A 23,677-nucleotide genomic window follows, 5' to 3' on the forward strand; every position below is an offset into this window, starting at 1 on the left:
GGAATTTCTTTAAGAAAGAAATATAGCCTGAGAACTCCAAGATGGATGGAAAGAAGGAAGGAAGGACGGAAGGAAGGAAGGAAGGAAGGAAGGAAGGATGGATGGAAGGAAGGAAGGAAGGAAGGAAGGAAAGAAGGAAAGGAGAAGGAAATAGTGATTTAAAAAAGGCTTTGTAAACTAAGGATCATATGAATAAGAGATATGGTCCAAATTCAAGTTGATCCAGTTGGTGTTTTTCTTTCATAATATGGTTTTCCCCAAAACTGGATTCTAATGCCAAACATACTTCTACCACATGTTTTAACATTGTGGTGGACTATTAATTCAATATACCCAGGAGTCCAGTGACATACCTGCTACTCACTGTGATTTTAAAAAAACACTGTACTTCATTATCCCTCATAATTGGACTAGATTGGAATATGTTCTACAATTTGTGAATCTAATTAGCATATTTGAAAGTCATAATTGCATGTAAATCACATACATTACACATATAATGAAACATAATTTTTATAGGATGATAGTTTTTAGAAATCTAAAATATCACAATTCTACTTTTAAATGATTTTACACACACACACACACACACACACATAGAAAGAGAGAGACAGAGACAGAGAGAAAGAGAGTGAGTCAATTGAGGTTAAGTGACTTGCCCAGGGTTACACAGCTAGAATGTGTTAAATGTTTGAGAACAGATTTGAGCTCAGGTCCTCCTGACTTCAGGACTGGTGCTCTATCCACTGCACCACCTAGCTGCCCCCAAATGATTATTATTTATTATAGATCCCTTTATAAATGTTAAATATTAGAGAATCTAGTTCTGAAGGTCCAATTTTCTTTCCAATTATAACTTACTAACCATCGCTGCACTATATTCACAGGTTTCAAAAATTAAAAAGGTTTATGAATACAGCAGGAAAGTTATCACTTTGACATACTTCATCTACATATAGTGCAATAAACAGGAGATTGTTGTTTATCATTCTAACTTTATAGCTGATGTTTTAATCATGTTTATTAATGCCATTTTAAAGACACATGCAATTGCTCTAAAAGTAAAATGAAAAATGGAATGATTAGTGAAAGATTGATAGTTCACCATTTTACTTTCATCACAGAGTCACTCATCCTGACTGCACCTACAGAGAGGGAACCCTTATGGAAATAACAAAAGCATGTTGGAGTGTAGAACATATCAAAATAGGGAAACAATTCAATCATTCTATATTAGAAAGAATGGATTAACATATATAGAGCATGATCTAATAATATGTTATAGAGGCAATCTTTACAAGTTATATTAAACAGAAATGAGATAGGTAATTTTGTGAGTATGCATCAAAGGGAAAAAAGTATTAAAATCAGAAATCAATGAATTTCCCCATTATTGGAAATAGTAGACCATAGCCTAAATTAAATAAATCTAAATCAAAAGTAAAACAGTTTGTACCCAATAGTGTTTAAGAAATCTATTGAGTTCCAAAGCTGATCCTCTAACAATGAGATAATTTCTGGATACCTTCAAAAACTAAAAAGACATTTGTCCATTTAATTAGCAAAAACATTGAATTTATATATTGTGCAAAAGCTCATCACATCTGTTGTGGGGAATAAAAGAATTTAAAAGACACAGTCACTTTTCTTAAAGAGCATCTAGTCTACTAGGAAAGATCTGAATTGAACATATATTGGCGTAACACAAATTTGAATAAATCAGGATAGTAAGAAAAGTGAAAAAGTGTAACATTTTCAATAGGAATTAATAGGATGCAGAGACAATTTCTTTTAGTGGGAGAATAGAGAAAGGTTTTAATGCAGAAGTGACATTGGACCCCAAAGAAGACTGGTGTTTAAACTTGTATATTTATGGACAAGAATTAATTAATTTGAACGAGGTTTGGGTCACATAATAAGCTTCTTCCTCACTTCATTGAATGTCAAAAGAAAATTTGTCAAATGGTTTTATCAAGTCCAAGTTTCTCTTGAAGTCTTTTTCCATGATTTTGAGAATAGGAGAAGAAAGTTATGAAAGTTAATGTATATGAGTAGACAGGAACATAGGCTGGTAATGTGATAAGGATTAGATAAAATGGATAGAGAGTATCTTACACTGATACCTGAAAAAGATATAAAGGCCTGGATAAATGGCTGTAGAATATACAGTATATCGTTTATGGGGGATCTTAAGAAGAGAATGAACATGAAAAATATGGGATATTCAAGCATGGTTGGAATTTAATTTGCAATTATAGATCAATTATATCAAATAGGGAAAATTCAAAAAATAGATTTTTTTAATTGAAATCAATCTATATGTAAAAGGTAGGGATAAACAAACTAAATGAGTAAACATGTAATTTATATAAGTGCAAAAGATAAAATGGCACCCAAATATTGAGTGTGCACACCAACACCTGTATTAAAATTTAAATGTAATAGAAAATTATGAATATTTTTACAATGTTGAACCAATGATTGTATCTTGCAATTCCTATGAAAATCTAATTATGCATGAATTTAAAAATTGGGCATGAATAAATTTTCATTATAATGTTCTTATTTTTAAAGAGGAACTATATCAACATATTTATTTTTAAAAATCTCTTATTTGGGAGAGTGAATGTCTTCCTTCTATTCATAAATTACCAAAACTTAAATAGCAAACTAGCTACATTTAAAAATAATTTCCAAATATATCACCAGAGCAAAGAGACCCAAGGTGCAAATAAATAATTTATATCTGAAATCTTTGTTATGGTCTTTTAAATTATGCAAAAACCAAGGTTGGCATGTTGGATGGAAACAAAAGTTGTTCTCTGTGATATTTTCTTACTTTTCAACGACAATCTAAAATGGAAGGAATTAAATCCATGGAATTAAAATGTCTTATTGGCATTTACTTAGTGTAATGAATGAAAAAGAATCTAAATACCATATTTTAACTTTATCTAGCATATTAGTCTTTGCTTTGCCCTTTTCACATCACAGGGATCTGCAGTTCCTATGCTTAGAAAAGAAAAGTCACCAGTTAATTCTTGCTGCTCTCATTTTTAATATATAATCCCATCTAAAGAAAATAACCTTATAAATATAACTATAGATTCTCTTTCTTGTGGAGAATATCCACTTTGTGAGAATATTCCTTACCTGCTTTGGTTAATATTTTCATTCCGAACTTATATCTGTACCTTGATTGAAGTATAGATATATGAAGACAAATGTCAATTAAAAGAAATCATGGAAGCTCTTAAATGATGATCCAAGAAGTGTGATTGTATTTGATGAACAGTGGTGAGATACTAGAACATTTTGAGTAGGGGAGATAGCATTATCCAAGTTGATATTTAGGGGAGATTAGTTTGGCAACATTATAAAGAATGAATTGAAAGAAAGAAAGTTTTGAGGTAGAAATGCTTGTTAAAAACCTAATAAGGCTAGTCCATTTGTGAAATAAAAAAAGACCTAAATGAGGGTAATATTGATATAAAAGGAGGTAAATGAATGGATGTGAAAAACAGATTGATCCTTTTCTCTCTTCTCCAAAATTCAAAGATATATGTCATCTGTGACAGATTTCAAATCTGAGTGACAGGAAGATAATGATACTGTTACCAAAAATAGGGATGTTGAAGTGAGGCCCCAAGAAAGAAAGTTGTAAGGTGCAAGACAAGATTAGACAGAATACCCCAATGGAAATATATATGACACAGCTAAATGACAAGAAAAATTCTTAAGTAAAATTAAAAAGACCATTAAGAAATTGAAACACATCTGATTAACTCAGCCTATGAATAATCAATCTTCAACATTCATGGTTTCACTTTTTTGACTTCAAGGATTTGAATTTAACTACATTTTCACTTTTATGTTGGTAACTGCACACATTTGTGTCTATATGAAGTAAAATCAGAGGTATAATGTGTGCAAGCCTGGGGAGCAGCTAGTATTCTATTACTTCACTGATTTTTTAACCCTAACGTTATAAAGAGATCCCCATGAATTCATTGTATCTTTATATTATTTCCTTTAAATCTCAAGATGTTATAATTATGGCCCCAAACTGTGGCACGTGCCCTTTGGGTTTTAAACATGAGTGTGCAAAGTCAGTGATGCAGCTGACAAAATAAAGATATTGGAGATACTTCACACCAGAATGCCTAGAGCTTCTGTCAGATTAGTTGACAAGTTGGTTGGAGACATTAAGGATGCTGATCCATCCCCTTTAAGATAAAGTCTCAAGGTTAAATGTGAACCTGTCTCTGCTAGGCTCTCATACTCTTAATGATCTCAAGTGACTCATGCAGCAGATGTTGCTGATAGATCTTTTTCATGATCTCTACTCCCATCCACCAGTTAAAAAGGATTGAGTGTAGGAGGTGATGTTGAGACTTCTGGCAACAACAACTAAATTCCCAGCAACCTCTTCTTTGGTTCTCAGAAGTCAGGGTAGAGAGGTTCACAGCTGTAGAGTATATAGAACAATGTTCTGATTACACCATCTGACACAGTGGAAAATAAGATTCAGGTTAAAAAATGTTTTAGACTTGATTGTATGTGTTATATAAAGTGAATATTGTATCAAATCATTTTTTAAAAATTTAGATGCTGGCACAAAAGGTCACAAAATCCTAAGGAATTAGGATGAAAAAAACTAGCACAAAAAATGTTTTGCATGTTACCAATTTCATTTTGTGTACTGCATTTAACAGTTATTTCATGGTTACTGTATTTTAAAAAGTACATAATATAAGAATTCGTATCTTCTTGTGAAGAATTCCATGCAGATAATGCATTTTTGGACAATCTGTATTTTAAAATTTCATTTTTATGGATATGGGAACATAACCCCCCCATTTCCTATAGGTTAAGTATATCGATATTTGTGTTTCTTTTTAATTCTGTGCCATGTTACCCCTATTAAGTGATGGATTGACTCTGTCTCTGTGTAGCAACCCAGAAGAATCCAGCATACAGAAATTTGAAAATCACCAAGAAGTAGTTATTTGGGATATAGCATGATGAGAATGGACTAATTTGGGGATAGTACTGAAGTTTTTGAGGGAAGCAAATGTGTCCACTCTGTAAAAACATCAACCTTGCTGGTGACAGGACTGGCTATAGAAACTTAGATAAATTCTCACTTAGTCGCCAATTATGACAGTTATTTGAGGATCAAAAGATCTGAGTTTTAGTGCTTTAAAAACTGATAACTACATAAATCTGGGGAAGTAATTTAATTTTTTGATCTTGAGTTTTATTATCTTCAACATGAAGCTAATAATACTTGCAATTCCAACCTCATATGCATGGTCAAAGAAAAACACTCTAACAGAGTATAAAAAAATGTAATTTCTAATTTAAAAAAATTAGAACAGGATATTTGAAAAACAAACATGAGTCCAGAAAAAAATTATATAAATGTGAGTTTATGTTTGCAATTACTTCAGACTAGGTCATTGCAAAGCATTTTTTCAATCATGAGTATTCAACAGAGCTTTGTGCTATGCCCTCTTCCCTTCTCTTTCTATATTGACTTATTATCTCATTAACTTCTAAGATTTCAGTTCTCATCTGTATAATGATTATTCAGTTCCCAATTCAATTTATTCTGGCCCTAAACTGTCTGATGACCTCCAGTAAAATATTTCAAAATGCTTATTATATCTCTCAAATTGGATGATCTGTCAACATGTTTGATTCAATATTTCCAAAATTGAACTCATTATTTTTTCTCAAAATATCCCCCCCTTTCCAAAGTTTTCTATTTCTGGTGAAAGAACCAGCATCCTCCAACTTCCCCAGGCTGGATGACAATCCAGTTGTCATTCTTAATTCTTTAGTTTCCTCTCTCTCCTCCTCATAATCTAATCTCTTTCCAAAGTTTGTGAATTTATCTTTTGCACTATTTCTTGAATTTTTCCCTTCTTTCCTCTCACACTGTTGTTGGAGACCTTCATCTCCTCCTGTATAGTCTATTCTAATGGCCTACTGATTAGACTTGCAGCAGCTACAAAAATTCTCTCTCTCCATTAATCCATCCTCCCTTCACCCACCAAGATAATTTCCTTAAAGCTCAGATCTAATCAGGTCACACTTCTGCTCAATTGACTCCTGTGGTTCCATATCACCTCCACTATAAAATATAATACTCAAAGTCATTTTAATGGAACCCCTCCATTTAAAGTCTTCTTGCATCTTCTAGCCTCCAATCTATTCTGATCCAGTGATACTGGCCTCCTTATTGCTCCACAAATAAGACACCTTATCTCTTGGCTCCTGGCATTTTCACTGGCTATCCCACCTGCGTGGAATGGTAGCTCTCCTTATCTTTGCCTACTGAAGTCCCTGGATTCCTTCAAGTCCCAGATAAAACCTCCTGCCTTCTACAGAAATCCCTTATTTCTAATGCCGGTATACCATGTCTGTCTGTCTTTTTCTATTGATTAAGAATTGGAAAATAAAGGGATACCCATCAATTAGTGAATGACTAAACTGATGACTGTTATGGAGGATTATGATGAAATGTTATTGTATTATAAGAAATGACAAGCAAGATGATTTCGGAAAAACCTGGAAAGACTTGCATGAACTGATACAATGGGAAGTGAATAGAACCAGGAAAAAATTATACATAGTCACAACAATATTGTTCAGTCAGGAATTATTAATGATTTAGCTATTCTCAGGAATACAATGATCTACAACAATTCCAAAGGATTCATGATGAAGCACATTATCCACCTCCAGAGAAAGAATTTATATTTTTTGAATACAGGCTGAAACATAATATTTTTTACTTTTTTATTTTTTTCTTTTATTTATGTATTTTCATGCAAAATTACTAATATGGAAAGGTGTTTACATGATTGCACATGTTTATTCTATATCTGATTGCTTACCATCTCAAGGAAGGAAGAGGGGAGGGCAGTAAGAAAGGAGGCAAAAAAAATTGAAATTCAAAAATTTAAAAAAATGATAGAATTATTTTAACTGGTAATTGGGGAATATATACATTATATAATTATATAGTTATCTTATTCTAATTATGTAATTCTAATCTACAATTCAAACTGATAGATGAATTGATGATCTTTGTGGTTCTAAGGAAAATATAGAGCAGAAGTCTCTTATTGATGAAGTAGCAAAACAAAGCTAAATAAAATAGCCTTTATGACCTTGCAGAATGATCATGCACATAATTGGAATAGATCATCTTTATGAGAGTTTATAAAACATTTTCTTTTTTATATCTCTGTGAGCTAAATAAGGAAAATATTATCTTCTCTTTAAAGATAAATGGATAAATTAGTGAAAATGTATTTATTAAGTGCTTATAATACATCACTCACTATACTATGACCTAGTGATATAAATACTAGAGCAAAAACTGCCTAATCTTAAGAAAACTATATTTCAAGAAAAAAGGCAACACACAAAGGAGAGAGGTAATAATATGTTTGGGAAAGTTACAAAGAGGTAGATGAAGCCAAAGGGGTATAGATTGACTTATTATTTGTAGCAAAAGAATTTCAAAGATGAGGATCAGAGAAGCTAAGATTTCCCATGACATAAGAAGCCTCATGACTGGAATTCTAATTCAATTAAAGGAATATTAAAACTTGCTTTTGTTCACATTGTTTACTAGGTTTAACTTGTATTGGAATAGGATTATGAAAACCTTATAGGTATCAAGGAAATTGAAGACATGAAAAAAAATAGGAAAGAAAAATAGAGTCAGTCCATTTTGGAGAAAATGATGTATTTGGGGGGGAATAAGGATATTAAGAAAAGCTGTATTAGCATTCACAGAATCTTTGTATAAGAAGCCATCTAAGCCATTGTGTTCCTGAACAAGAATTCTCTTAATCGCAAACTCATAAGTGGTGATTCAACTGATTCAAGTGAACTGATATTCAGTGAATATTCCACTCCTGGAGAACTCATTAATCAAATAAAATCAGAAAACACTTACTGAGTCCTTATGTCCTAGACATTGCACTGAGTAGTGGGAATACAAAAGAAGTTAAAACCACAAACAAACAAAAACAACCAATAATAATAATAATAATGCCAACTCTTAAGGAATTCATAGTCCTATTGGAGGGACAAAGCATACAAACATAAAATAAATAACAACAAAACCATGCACAAATTAAATATAGACAAGATAAACTGTAAGTTATCTCAGAAGAAACAGTAGGAATAAGCAGCATTGGGGAACACTTCCTTTAGAAGGTGAGATTTCAGCTGCAATCTGTACAAATTAAGGAATACTGGGGATGGAGATGAGCAAAGACTGGCTTCCTTACAGACAGGCTCATAGTCCTTCCTCCTGAGAGAATCCACATCATTTTTGTATAATTCTAGTAATCAAGGTTTTTCATTCCATTAAACTGTTCCTAGTTTTGCTCTCTGGATACCAGGCAGAGCAACTTGTATCTCTGTTGCATGAGAGCCCTTCATGTACTTGATTTGTACAATGATTTCTTCAAGAGAAACACTGACTGTTCTTTCAAGCATTTTTTGAAAGGCAGATTCTTAAGGTCCTTTGCCAATAAGATTACCTTCCTGCAGACGTTCCTCAGCTTCTCAAAAATCTTTCCTTATATTAATTAATGAAACACTAGACTTAGAGGTATTTGCAAAAGGATCACAGTGCTCTCCTCCATCTTTCAGAACATTCTGTCTCTCAATTGTATTAAGGATGACATTTACTTTGCTGCCATATTACACAGTTTCTAAGTAATAATTTATGAAGATTTAATGTTCTTTTCCTTTTGTAAGATTTTACATTGTATAGGAGCGAACAGATTCTTCCCTGTTGCCAACAGTATAGGAAATCCTCTCATTTGGTAAGTATTCAATAGCAAGAAGACTGACAGATGAACATTGTCATCTGTCCCAAATGTCTATACTCTGAGAATCAGTATTGTTAGTATCCTTCCCATTTTTCATTTTTTATCTTTGTTGTATATTTTCTTTGCAAATACATACTAATCATTTCCATTGATTAAAACAAAACAACAATAATTCTGAAACACAATTATAAGGAGCTGAAAATTTATGGCAACGGTATACTTGGGGCATGGAAGGCTAGTGTGGTTGCTGAAACAGTATATATATATTGATTCCCAAATCTCTGATACATTCTATCTTTACCTCAATATCTTAACTAACTTCCTTCAAAATAAAATTAAAAAACATCTCATACAAGAAGCTGATCTTTGTGCCCTTAATTTCTAATGTCATCCATCCACTGACAATTTGTAATGGGCTGAAGCTCAAGTTGATGCACTGAGGTCCCAAGCATGTGAGGCTAAATAGTAATTGGACCATACTCTATTAATATATATGCTTGGAGAAAGAATGGCCCCCACCCACTCTTTGTGCAAGTCCTAATGTGTTGTATTGGAAATGATGATTTTGGTGGGTGGAGGCAGAGGGGCGGAGAGAGGAGCGGAAAGAGAAGGCTGGCTGGCTTCTGGTCTGGCTGGCTTCTTTACTCAGCTGCACACATTGCTATAGCATTTCCCCCTTCACCTCCGATTCTTCTTCATCTCTACTGAGAATAAAGATTGAAGATTTTCCCTTAACCTGAATTCCTGATTCCCGCTGATTTTAAAATACGTGGTCATCACAACAATTATTTTGTATAGATTTGAATTTCATTTTTTATGTGACATAACTCAATTTTTATTGCTGGAAAATAATATTTTTATGTGATTCCTTGCTAATGACACCCTGAAATGCTTATATGTCTTGTGTTGGAAAATACTTCTATTTTTTGGATGTTGAAATTCTCAAAGATCACTAGAAAACCAGTCCTAACACTTAGAAGACATTAAATATTTTTTCCTCATGTTTCTTTGTACTCTTTTACCTGGATGACTGAAAAGCATGATGTATTTGGGAGAGGGGGATAAGGATCATTCGATTTGTTTATTTTCCCTCTTTAAGGAATCTTTTGCTCTACTGAAGCTTCTATTTGACCTTTTTGGAGAAGGAAGAAAATCACCAACTGTTGAATTTTCTGTAGTAGTAGTAATTTCCTCTTGAGTAACTTGCCCTTATTTTCTGGGTTGAGGGAAGGGAATAAGACTGTTTCTACTCACCCACTTATCTTTCTTTTTTTTTTTTATCATTTTAGTAGAAACTACAACCTGGTTTTCTATCTCTATGTCATTGGTTCTACTTACCTATAACTCTTTCCAATGAACCATTTCTGAAGATATCTTTGAGACTACCTGGGGAACAATGTGGTTACTTCCATTAACAACTTGCTTTATTTTGTTTTGTGACCAATTTGGGGGTACTTATTACTTTCTTGCTTAGGGGAAATAATAGGATAATTGGCAACCCTTTAATTACAGGAGTTTCTATATAAGCTTTCTGAAGTGTGGCTTACAACTTTTTCATTTGCTGTTCTTGGGTCTCCATCTTCTCACAAGCAACTTTTTTTCCTACTTCTGTCCATGGCTGATGTCACTTCAAGGTCGATTTTTATTATTGTTGTTGTTGCTGCTCCTGCCTTTTCATTCTTTGGGGTGTCTTTTTGATCATTCTTATTGGCTTCTGGAAACCATCCATTACTTCTGTGATTTTTGGTTCTTTACCTTCTTTTTCTTTTACATGCTCTTCTTGAGCTGTTGTTTTGAGGATTTAAAGAAAATAGCTGTATTGCCTATCTCATATAGAAAAGAAGAATCGGTACTGATAGTCTTTCTTGAATTCATCTTTCTCTTTGTAGTTCTTGACTTATCTATCTCAAAAGTCATAGTTGTCTCCACATTCTCCTTTATATCTTTTTCCCCCTCTTTCTTTTTGCAGTTTTGATTTTGGCACAAAGGATTCTTTTGCTAAAGCCTGTATCTGTTCAAATTATTATGCCATGGAAAGCCATTTTGATGTAATATTCCTTCAGAAAGGCTCTGGAAATTTCTGGCCAGTTTGTGGAGACTGTTCAAGGAAGGGCTCCTTAACTTGCTGGCCATTCCAGTCTATCAGCAATTTTCTTATAGTTAAACTGAAGGATAAGCCCAATGTCCCTTGCCATCACTCTTTTTTTCCCCTTTGACTTTATCTTCCCTTGGTGAAGACTTCTTACATTTCTTTCCCTTCTTTTGCTTCCTAGGTAATCTTATGCCTGTCTGCTTCTGACAATTCACTGTTGTTCTAATAATTTACTCTTGGTTTGCACTTAATTCTGGTATTAATTCTTCAGTGGAAAAGGGAGCTTGTTCCAAAATTTCTTCAAAGATACTCCCGATGATATCATACAGCAAAATAGCATCCTTTGTTCTAGCTGCAGTTTTTCAGAATGAAACAATAAACTTCAGGTTTTGATTTGCTATCAACTGTTTTGCTTCTACTTTCCTTATTTCTCCCCATATAGGTCAATAAAGTGGGACTTTATTCCATGAGGTGCTTGATTGTCAGGGTGCAAAAGTCCTTTCACTAAGATATCCTGAAGTAGTTTGACCTGACTTTCTTCCCAACCATATCTTTTACTAAAAAGTTACTAAACTCAAAGGACTGATTCAGAAGCAGGCCCATTAACATGTAAAACTTAACTAAGTGCAGTCTGTCTATTCCATTCCACTTATGGCTCGTGGTTTGCCAAAAAAGTCTGAACAAACAGGTGTTGGGTTTCTGTGTTTTGGAAAAAAGAAGGGGAAAAGTATATAAATGAGCTGGAACATTGTATTTCCAACTTCCTCCTGTAGGAGAGGTCTGTCTTGCATCCATAAATAGTAGAAATATCCTATCCATATTTTTAGTAATTCTTCATGACTAAAACCACTTGAAGTGACTTGGTTCTTGATCTGAATGTATTTCAGGACCTTTCTTGCCTCATAATCTGAGACGTCTCCTCTTGGAGGTTAGTCTCTGTACAAGGCGGATTTTTTGAAGAAGGCTCCAGGGCCAGAGAAATGATAGTAAATAGCTCATGAAGCCCGAATCCCATATTCTGTGTAAACTCTTCCTCCATGAATGATAGCAACTCCTTGAGGTCAGGTGTACTTTTATATTTGTTTTTGTTTCTCCACCATCTAGTACAATACCAGGCGTTTAGTTGGGAATTAATATAGTAACTGCTTGATAAATGAAGGAATGAATAAATAAATAATGTATATGAAGTTAGAATTTCAATATTCAAGTATTCGGTGTGACCTCGGGTTTGCAACAAAGGCTAGGGAGTATAATGGATGGAGTGCTGGACCTGAAGTCAGGAAGAACTGAGTTCAAATTCTACCTTAGAAATTGACTGGCTGAGTGACCTAAGGCAAACTATTTTTCTTTTTTTATTTTCTATTTCTCTTTAAAATAGGAATAGGAACAGCACCTATTTCAGAGGGATGATGTGGGAATCAAATGTAATCATATATGTAAATGTTTTGCAAATGCTATCATCAATCATGATCATCATCATCATTGTTTAGTCGTCATCTTCATCATCATCACCATCAACTATCTCCAAGATTTACTTTTATTTATAAAATGCCAAGAAAAATATATGTAGTATATATAAATATACACTCATGTACATATACACACATATATACATATATACACACATACACTACATGCATAAATATATACATCCACATTCACATATATATACACTACAATACTACTTGCATATATATATACATACACATACCTGTGTATACATCTGTAATATATGTATATATCATCATAGATTTTCATTTACTTCAAGAATCAAATAAAATAATAAATATAAAACAATTTGAAGTCATATGTGCAATGTGATTCTAGAAAACATTTTTGTTGTACTAAGAAAAAATTTTCTCTTTTCTTTTCTCTCTTCTGACATCTGAATAGTGTAACATAAAGAATAAAGATTCTAAAAAGAGATTTCTTGAAAGTATACTTAATTTTTATGCTGCTAGAATTTTAAAAGGGAAATAAGAACAAATTGTATTTGATTGAATGTCAAACTTAAAACATGGATACTACTTTTTTTATTTGAAAAGAGAGAGATTTGCAACTTTCTCTTCAAATATAAAAGCTGAGATTACAAAAAGAAAAAGATTATGATATACTAATTTTTCCTTAGAAGTCCCATTAGGTCTCTCTTTAGAAAGATTCTGAAGAAATCTATTATTTTAGAAGAATGCAGCATATAAATTTGAAATTGAAATATTAATATCTAAGCATTTAAAACACAAGCCTTTCTAAACATGTACCTCACCTCATAGGTCTTTGGATATACTATGGAATGTATTCTGTAAATAAACTCTAACTCTAGATGATTACATTTAAAGGGAAATTCTAGGAGTAGTATTAAAGATATTTAAAAATTTGGGGTGGATTTATTTAAACCTATGAGAATATATCACTTCACTCATTTTATAAAAATCATCATATGAAGTTTGTAAATATATCCCAATTCATAATATTCCTCATTATGTATTTTTTCATCTAGAAAGTGAATTACAAAGTTATAAAGAAATGTAAAAGTTTTCTCCCATTTTTCTCTATATCTAATTATTCTGTTATTATATACTTTAATAAAACTTGCAGCTGTATACAAAGGTAGCGTAGAACCTAAGAAATATGCCTTGGAATTAGGGAAGCTTGAGTTCAGAACCTACCTCAGACATTTACTAGCTTGGTGAGACCCTTGGAAAATGACTTTATCACTCCATGCCTCAATCTCTTCACTGGCAAGAATGAGGATAATTATAATACCTAACTCATAAGTTTGTTGGGAGGATTGGATGAAATGATATATGTAATGAAAGTATTTGGCAAAACTTGAATGTATTATTTTTATGATAATCAACAATTTGTTAAAATACATTAATTTATTTTAATTATATCTTTAATTCATGAGCAATAGAAACTCACAGGAGTAAAGTAAAATAAAATGAAAGCACCATAAAGGAGTTTTTAGAATCGGTAATATATTATTTGATGTCCTTCATCATTAATGTGCAAACTAGTAGCCTGAATCAGAGCCATAAAATCATAAAATGTTAGAGTTGGAAATATTTTGGAACATCGGGTTCAAAATTTCTAGGTGATTTTGTTTGTTAACATTAATCACACAGAAACTAATCATAAATGTCCAATAAAATAATGTAGCATATAATACACAAGTATTTATTGATAATTTTTATAATATTTAAATGTCTAATTCATAATAAGAATAAAGAATGTTTGTATAATGGATTAGTTAACGTTTCTGACATAAAAATTTCTCAAAACATTTTGTTATTGATGATAGGTCTACTTATAATTATTTTCTAAATTATAATCAATCTATCTTTTCTATAATAGCCTTCATTCAACAGGAAATCATGTTGCAGATATCTTGATATATTTCCTGATGTTTACCCACTTTTTCCCACATTGAGAACAGTAAGCCTTCAGAGAACGCCTCCAAAGATAATTTCCTCAGCCTTGTTTTGAAATATTAGATCCCCTTGTCTTTTGGAGCTACAGAGAGACAGAGACAGAGAGACAGAGCAGAGACAGAGAGACAGAGACAGAAACAGAGAGAGAGACAGAGAGAGAGAGAGAGAGAGAGAGAGAGAGAGACAGAGACAGAGAGAGAGATGGATGGACAAGTGGATGAATGGATGGATGGTTGGATGGTTGATGGGTTGGTTGATTGTTCTCCTTTGTTCCTGAAGAGAGCCAAATAATATTATTATATTAGTCAAGTTAAAATGTATCTGACTTTGGTTGATTTGATCAGTACAAGCTCAGGAATGCTCTCCCACAGGTCAGACACAAAGAGTCCGGGTGAACGTTGAGGGTGGATTTCCTAGTTGGGTACATTCCATCTCTTTTGAGCTCCTTTAATCGTACCTGACTCACAGAACTCAGTCCCTTCTCTGACGAGGTCACTCTGGCAAGGTGTCCTTGTGCTATTGTCTCCCAGGTCATGCAATCAATTCCAAAGACCCTAACAGTGTCCCAGTGCCATGTCAGGAAACCACACTGCCTCCTTTGGAATGATCTTAAGAAGGTCTGAAGATGGCCGAGCGCCCTGGGGTCTGCCAAACTGCCAAGCATCCCAAGTCCCTGTAGAGAAGCCCACTCTGCTGAGCTGGCCACATTGTTCAATGGTGAAAGTGTGCTTGATGAAATAAGGCAAATGTCCTCTGGTGGTCAGAAAAAGCAATACAAGGACACTCAATGTTTCTTTTGAGAACTTCACAATTGATAATAGATTAATATATATTAAACACTTCCTAGGTGCCAAGAATCATGCCAAACTTCGGGGACACAAATATAAGCAAAAAGAAAAGCAGTTACTTCTTTCAGGGAGTTTAAATTTCTGATGAGAAGAGTGAACACATGAAAAAGATCTAAAAGGGGAGGAAGGCTTGGTGCGTGAAATCTTGGGCTAGTAGAGATGTGGAGGAGGTACAACCAAGGAGAAAGAGAAGCTATGGAAGAACTAATGATCCAAGGAGGAAGCTTCAGGTGGGGACAATGACAGTGTGTGATACGGGAGAGCATGGGGCACCGGGGTGGAGATGGAAAGGGCTCTAGAGAGTTATGGTTGATTTGGGTTTGAGGAGAACATGGCTGGTAGGAATGCTTTCTCAAATGGAGGTTGCTTTGAAGTTTTCTCTAGCTCACAATCTATGACAATGATCTTATGACCTTTCAGTTCAGTTTCATCTCTTATTCTTACTTGGGATCAGTAATCAAATCACTAATAGCATTGTTACTGAAAAAGGCATTAAAATTGCCTCATCAATCCCTCTATTCATAAGTTCTGATACTCTAAAACTTCCTTTCTTGTCAACTACTACTCAAATATGCAATTGACCCCATTCAAAGGAAAGGCTCATGAGGGCAGGACTTATTTCATTTTTTAATACACATTGCTTTATTAATCATGTTGGAAGAGAAAAATCAGAGCAAAAGGGAAAAAAAAAACCATGGAAGAGATGCAAATAAAAACAAAAGGAAATAAACATAGCTCGGGTTGATTTGTATTCAGTCTCCTTAGTTCTTTTTCTGGATGCAGATGGCATTTTCTATCCAGAGTTTATTGGGATTACTTTGGTTCACTGAACAACTGAGGAGAATTAAAGCTTTTATATTTGATCATTGCACATTCTTACTGTTATTGTGTACGATGCCTTACTGGTTCTACTTGTCTCACTCAGCATCAGTTCATGTAAATCTTTCCAGGGCTTTCTAAAATCAGCTTATTCATCATTTTTTAATGGAACACTAATATCCCATTACCTTCATATACCAGAACTTTTTCAGTCATTCCCCAACTGATGGGCATCTACTCATTTTCCAATTCTTTGCTACCACAAAAAGAGCTGTTACAAACATTTTTGCGCACGTGGGTCCTTTTCCCTTATTTATGATTTCCTTGGGATACTGACCTAGTAATGCACTGCTGGGTCAAAACCTATGCATAGTCTGATAGCCTTTTGGGCATAGTTCCAAATTGCTCTCCAAAATGATTGGATTATTTCCCAACTCTTCCAACAATGCATTAGTGTCCCAATTTTCCCACATCCCCTCCAACATTCATCATTATCTTTTCCCATAATTTTAGCCAGTCTGAGAGGTGTGAGGTGGTACCTCAGAATTGTTTTAATTTGCGTTTCTGTAATCAATAGCAATTTAGAACATTTTTTCATGTAATTATTGTTGGCTTTAATTTTATTATCTGAAACTTTCTTCATATCTTTTGACCAATTATCAATTGAGGAATGACTTATATTCTTATAAATTTGACACTTCTTTATATATTTTAGAAATGAAACTTTTTTAGAAATACTGGGTATAAAGTTTTTTTCCCCCAGCTTTGTACTTCCCTTTTAATTTTGTTTTTGTTGGTTTCGTTTGGTCAAAAACTGGCTTATTTCATTTTAATATTTTTATATCTAATTTTTAACATACTATCTAACCATAGACAAGAAGCTTAATAATTATCATTCATTCATTCATTCATTTTTTTTCATCAGGAATATTTACATAGATTGGAAAACATTTTAGACTTTACAGTAATTCCCTAAGACTATAAAATCAATCATATGGATCCAAAATATCAAGGAAATTAATTGGATTTAAATCACAAAGAATAATCAGGAAGAAGAATTATGTGAATAAATTTGTTCTTGTTGTTTTTACTTTGTATGTTTGGGTTTTTTTTGGAAAAACATTAAAAAGGAATGATAAAAAAATCCACTGGTTAAATTGAATTATATATATATATATATATATATATATATATATATATATATATATATCAGTAATTGCTAGCCAGATAAGAAAACAACTGTAAATACTTCCTCAAATTTCTGTTGTTTTCTTTGAGTGTATCTTTAGGTTGATTTATGCAGTCAAACACAGTGCAACTTTTATCTTTATTAAAACAGGAACTGCCCATTATATAATTGTTAATATACAATAGCTAAGCCCTAACTATGCTACTTTTGGTTTTCTGCTTCAGATAACTCAATACCCTACCTCACCCTTCCCCATTCCTTCATTAAAAAAACAAACAAAACCCAAAAGATTCCTTGACCTTCTTCACCAATTTGGATTAACTCTCTTTATATATACTTCATTATGCAAATTCTTTAAAAAATATATGCCTGGAATAAAGAATTCAGCGAAAATTCCAAACATGATTATGGTACTGCATAGTACAATAAGGAAAAGAATAAGCATTTGTATAACACTATTCTAGGCCAGCCATTGTGCTGCTTTTACTAATCTTTTATTTGATTTTCACACCTCTGGAAAATAGATGTATTATTTTCCCCATTTTACAATTGAGTAAACTCAAGCAGACAGATGTCAAATGAGCTTCCCAAGTTTACATAGTAAATACCTAAGACTAGATTTGAACTCATATGTGGATACTATAGGTGTAGTGATCTCTTCAGTCACTATCTAGTTATCTCAAAAAGTAGAACTGCTACTCTTGTCATATGGGCAGATAACTCTATACTCACACCTGTACACCCCCACTTCTCTCCACACAAGCTTTATGACAAACTAAAACCTACTATGTTTTCTTCACAAGGTTTATTGTCAAACATGATTACACTATCTTGTGCATTTTTTAACTTGAAGATCAATCCAGCCTTGAGGTTGATCTCTATTGATTTTAGTCTTATTGAATTTAAACTAAACATTCTTAATTGTGTGGATCATTTGCATTTTGATGTTGTCGTCCAACCTATTAGTTATCTTTCCAGAATTACATTATTTGCGAACTTGAGAATTATCCTTTCTCAATCTTTATACGTTAGAAATTTTTAAAAATGTTTGAACAGTGAGAAGAAAGGGCAAGATAATCCATGTAAGGCCAGTCTACCTGTCAGCAGCAGTAATTAATATGGCTTAGTTTTAAATTCAGTATGATAATAATACTGGCAGTGGATATTCCAAGCCATGTGAAATTTCCAATAACTGAATTTAAAATACAGTCAAATTTCTGAAAGAGAACTTAAAACGCCCTGCTTCATTCTTCAAGAAAGCTGTATTTGATATACTGAAGTATCTAAAAGAGAACTGTTTAAAATAGTTTCTTTTTGTACTTCATCCTACTACAATTTTCCTTGTCTCTAGATACTATAAACCCATTTTTGTTTTATTCCAAAAGTCAACGGATTCATTCCTGTATTATGGAGATTCATATATTTCACTGTCATTTTAATACTCTCATCATTCATTTGCCTTTTTTTTTTTTTTTTTTTTTAAGGCTAAGCAATTCTGAGTCTTTTCACCTTTATCTCCCGTTCCAGATTTCCATATTTTACAACATTTTGAGACCTTTCTTTGTATTCCCAGGATCTTCCATATGGTAACTTAAAATATGGAAGACAGATATAGACATAACAATGTCAATATACTGATGTATCTATATGATAGCATATTAGATAAAAGGAATCATAGTTGTTAAGAGATTACAAAGCAATATTATGAATTAAAAGTACCTTTATTGAATTATCTTCTTGATGTTTTAATCATTTGACTTACTAAATACTTTTCACCTATTTTGTATTGTTGAGTTGTTTATCCATTACTTATATAATACAATAAGTTATCATAGTTCTATACTAATGATGAAGAAGATTAATGTAGATAAAAAAATAAATGAAAAAAACACATTTTTTCCCATTTGTCTATGTAGTGATAAGGAAAAAAGGCTAAAGAAAATAAGGTGGAAGAATATTAATAAGACTGAATGTGATTCAAAAAAAGCAGGTAAGAGTACATATTGAAGGATAATAAGAGATTAAAAATGTTGTATTCAAATAGTTGAAAAACAAGTAATATCTATTAAATATATTTATGTAGTAATGAAATTAATTTATGTAGATGTGTTTGAAAATTAACTTTTACCTGTAAGTTTATCATTTCACATTTATTTTTAGTCTACATACCTGGAACATTTAATTTTAAGTATATTTTATTTTGTTAAATATTTCACAATTACATGCAAAAATGTAAAAATGATTTAAAAATAATTTGTTAAATTTTTTATTTCCTGCCCATCCCTTCCCACATTTTGAGCAGGTGAGTAGTATGATATTGCTTATATTAAATCTCATATAAAGTCATGCAAAATATATATTGCAAGTAGATACACAAAATATGAGAAAAATAGTTATAAAACGTATTCTTCAATCTTTATTCAGAGAATTCATCAGTTCTCTCTCTCAAGGCAGATAGTATATTTTATGATGAGTCCTTTGGAATTGACATAACATTTTCATTATCAGAGTAGCTAAGACATTTAAAATTGCTCATTGGTAGAGTATTGTTTTAACTGTGTACAATGTTCTTCTAGTTCTGCTCACATCATTTTGACTCCTAATTCATAGAAGTTCATAGAAAGTCTTCCAGGTTTTTCTGAAACCATTTTGCTCATCATTTCTTAGAGCACAATAGTATTCCATCACAATTATAAACTACAGGTTGTTCATCCATTTGCCAATTGATAGTGATCTCAATTTCTCATTTTTTGCCAATATAAAAATAATTGCTGCATATATAGGTCCTGTTTTTTGCTTTTCTTTGGGATACAGACTGAATAGTGATATTGCTGAGTAAAAGAGCATGTGTAGTTTAATAACCTTTTGGATGTGAATCCAAATTGTTCTCCAAAATGGATTGAATAGTTTATAGCTCCACCAATAGTATGTTAGTGTTACAGTTTTCATACATCCATTCCAACATATGACTTTTTTTTTCTGTCATATTAGTCTCATACCTATGAGCTATTGCCTCAGAGTTATTTTAATTTGCATTTCTGTAATAAATAGTCATGTGACTATTCTGAAAATGGCTTATTCATATGCTTTGATCATTTATCAAATGGGGGATGGCACATACAACTGTTCATGTGCAATTAACATTTCTTTAATTGCTTATATTTCTATTTACAGAAAAAGTATTTTTATAATTATGCTCCTATAGTTCCATTTCTCTTGGCAGGTAGACTCCTAAGTATTTTATATTGTCTGCAGTTATTTTAATTAGAGTTTCTCTTTCTAATACTTCCAAGTGGATTTTCAGAGAAAAATGATTTATGTGTGGTTTATTTTATATTCCGCAGCTTTGTTAAAGTTGTTAATTGTTTTCAATAGTTTTAATTTTAATCCATTTCTAGTATTTCCTAGTATACTATCCTAACATCTGCAAAGAGTGATCATTTTGTTTCCTTAATGTCTATTTTTATTTCTTCAATTTCAATAGATTCCTTTCAGTTCAACAGATAATACTTAGCCTTGGATTTAGATAGGTATTACTTTCCTTTTAAGAAAGATTTGTGCAGGTTATATATATATATATATATATATATATATATATATATATATGAAATAATATTAAACATTTCGCATTAGTTATGTTGTGAAAGAAGAATCAGAACAAAAGAAAAATCACAAAAAAGAAATATCCAAAAAGTGAAAATAGTATGCTTTGATCTGTGTTGAGACTCATGAGTCTTTTGGAATTTGGAAAAAAAATTATAATCATTTATGAATAGCAAACATGATTTTTGCTAGATATTAAATGTAGCAATCTCCATAGATACATGGAATTATTCAATATCGTGTATTTCTCAATAGGGCATTCAATTTAAAGTGTTATAATTGATGTCCTCTTAAAAATCATATTTGAAAGACTACAAGAAATTCTTGAAAAGGATCATAGCATCATAGAAGCAGGTAGGTGGCAAGTCACTTAATCTATGTTTCTCAGTTTTATCAATTATAAAATGAGAAGAATAAATAGTACCAACCTGCCAGGATTTTATGAGGATCAAAGGTATGTGAGGAAATGATAGACTTCTGTAAGAATTACACATGACTAAAATGACCTGACAAAAACAAAAACATGCTAAATATGAGTCAACAAGTGGTGTGGCATAAAGAAATGTAACATAAAATACAAATATAATAGAATGAATTTAGAGAAGTTTAGTGTTGTGCACTAAGGAAGAGAAAGGTATTTTTACACAATCACAGAATTTGAAAGAAAGAAGTGACCTAAGTGGCTAAAAAGTCCAATCACAGAAGACACTTAACATACTTAGGAACAGGTTGCCTGGAATTTTTTTTAAAACCTCCCAAAAAAAGACAAGGAAGCACCTTTCTTGGCAGCCAATTCCATTTGTGGATACATCTGATTATCTTCCTTTGAAGTGGTTTGAAAATACTCAATATAATATATCAGTACTAATGTGGTAGTGATGGTCATGGTCATGGTATTGATGATGATGATAAAGTTAATTTGTTTAAGAGGTACAATTCTCAAATTTTCAAAAATATAACTTTGAAAAAGCTTGAAAAAGCTATAGATTATTGAGATTATTGAGAGTAGCAAGATATGAATGATCTACACAAGAATGTTCAGGGGCAATCAATAAACAGAAATTTAAAAAAATCAAAATCTTAATAAGATCATCACGTTAAGGTAGAATCCTTAGAGACCATCTCTTTCAAATGCTCCATTTAATGTATGGAGAAACCAAGAAAATGGAAAATTCAGTTGACTTTTCTGTCTACACCATGTAGGTAATTTAGCATAAGATATAGTATTTTAACCAACATTGGTACTTCTCGCTAAAGTTTCCAATAATATTTTAATTGCCAAATTTAATGTTTTCCCCTTCAATGATCTTTAGTAAGGTCTCTGCAGTACTGGGCACTGTTGTTCATTCTCTTCTCTTAGATATTATGTTTTGTTTTTTGTGACACTGTTCATTATTGATTTTCATTCTAATTATCAGAATGTTCCTTTATAATCTATTTTGTTGTATCATTATCCATGTCATGTCTACTAACTCTTTAAACCCTTTAAAGATCCGTAATTGCCACTATTTTCTCCCTATTATTCCTCTAATATATAAACTGCTAAATCTTGGTTGTCCTATGACTCCATGATAATCAATCCTGTGTTCCTAGCTACTTGCTACATATTCTGCTTGATCTTAGAGTTCTGGGATCTAGCAATAATATTCTTGGACATTTTCATTTTGAAATATCTTTCAGGTTGCCATTGGCCTATTTTTTTCTGTTTCCATCTTACCCTTTCATTCTAGAATATCAGGAAAATTCTACTACAGAATTCTTGAAATATTATGTCAATGCTCTTTTTTTAAATCATGGCTTTCAGGTAGTCCAATAATTCTTAAACTTTCTCTCCTAGATTTATTTTCCTGTGCAATTGTTTTTCCAATAAAATATTTCACATTTTCTTTTATTATTTCATTCTTTTCATTTTTTTTTTTTTTTGCTTCTTTGTGTCTCCTGAAGTCATTGGTTTCTATTTCTCCAATTCTATTTTTAGGGAATTATTTTATTCAATAAACTCCTGCACCTCTTTTTTCCATTTAACTAATCCTGCTTTTTAAAAATTTTTTTTTCTCTTTAGTGGATTTTTAACATTTGACCTATTCTATTTTTAAGGTGTTATTTTCATTAGTATTTTTTGTGTCTTCTTTACCAAATTGTTGACTCCTTTTTACATCATTTCTCTATTTCTCCATCTATTTTAACTCTTTCTCTCTTATTTGATTATTAAAATACTTTGAGCACTTCCAGGGACTGAGACCATTCACATTCTTTGAGGCTTTGCATGTAGCTGATTTAATCTCATCTTTTTTTTTTTTTAATTTGTATTTTAATCTTCTCCTTTACCTTAGTAACTTTCTGTGACCAGTTTCTTTTTTTTATGTTTGCTCATGTTACTTTCTCTATACTTTTAATTTTTTTGTTAAAGTTGGGATCTGTTCTTGATGTGGAAGGGTCACTTTCCTAAGCTTCTGATTTTTCATGGTGCTGTATTCAGAACTAATTCTGGAAATGTTTAACTTTCACTTCTTTCACTCTGGTAAAAATGTAAGCAGAGGTTTTGTCAATGCTCTTCTTCTTCTGGTTTGTGAACCACCACAAATACTTTTTTCTACCCTGGAACTGGGAACCATGGTTTCTCCTCATCCTAAGATTGTGACCCAGAACTTCATATTGGTAATGTAACAAAGTCCTGTTCCCAGTGCCAGCAAAGAATCTCCTACAATTTCCTTCTGACCAACTGTCGAATTCCCTTACTGTTTGTGGGCTGAGTGCTCTGAAACCATTGCTTCCTTCAAGCCCTTGCTGCTAGCTTACACCCAGTTATGTTGCCTTGCTTGAGGTGCTCT

At 32.4% G+C, this 23,677-nt stretch overlaps 1 pseudogene; it reads right to left on the reverse strand.

Moving 5' to 3' along the window:
* Positions 1 to 9,830: 9,830 nt before the first annotated feature.
* Positions 9,831 to 23,677, reverse strand: part of LOC100916845 — a 28,024-nt pseudogene continuing 14,177 nt past the window's right edge.

The sequence above is a fragment of the Sarcophilus harrisii genome, chromosome 6 (assembly GCF_902635505.1).
Source record: "Sarcophilus harrisii chromosome 6, mSarHar1.11, whole genome shotgun sequence".
Classification (NCBI taxonomy): Eukaryota; Metazoa; Chordata; class Mammalia; order Dasyuromorphia; family Dasyuridae; genus Sarcophilus; species Sarcophilus harrisii.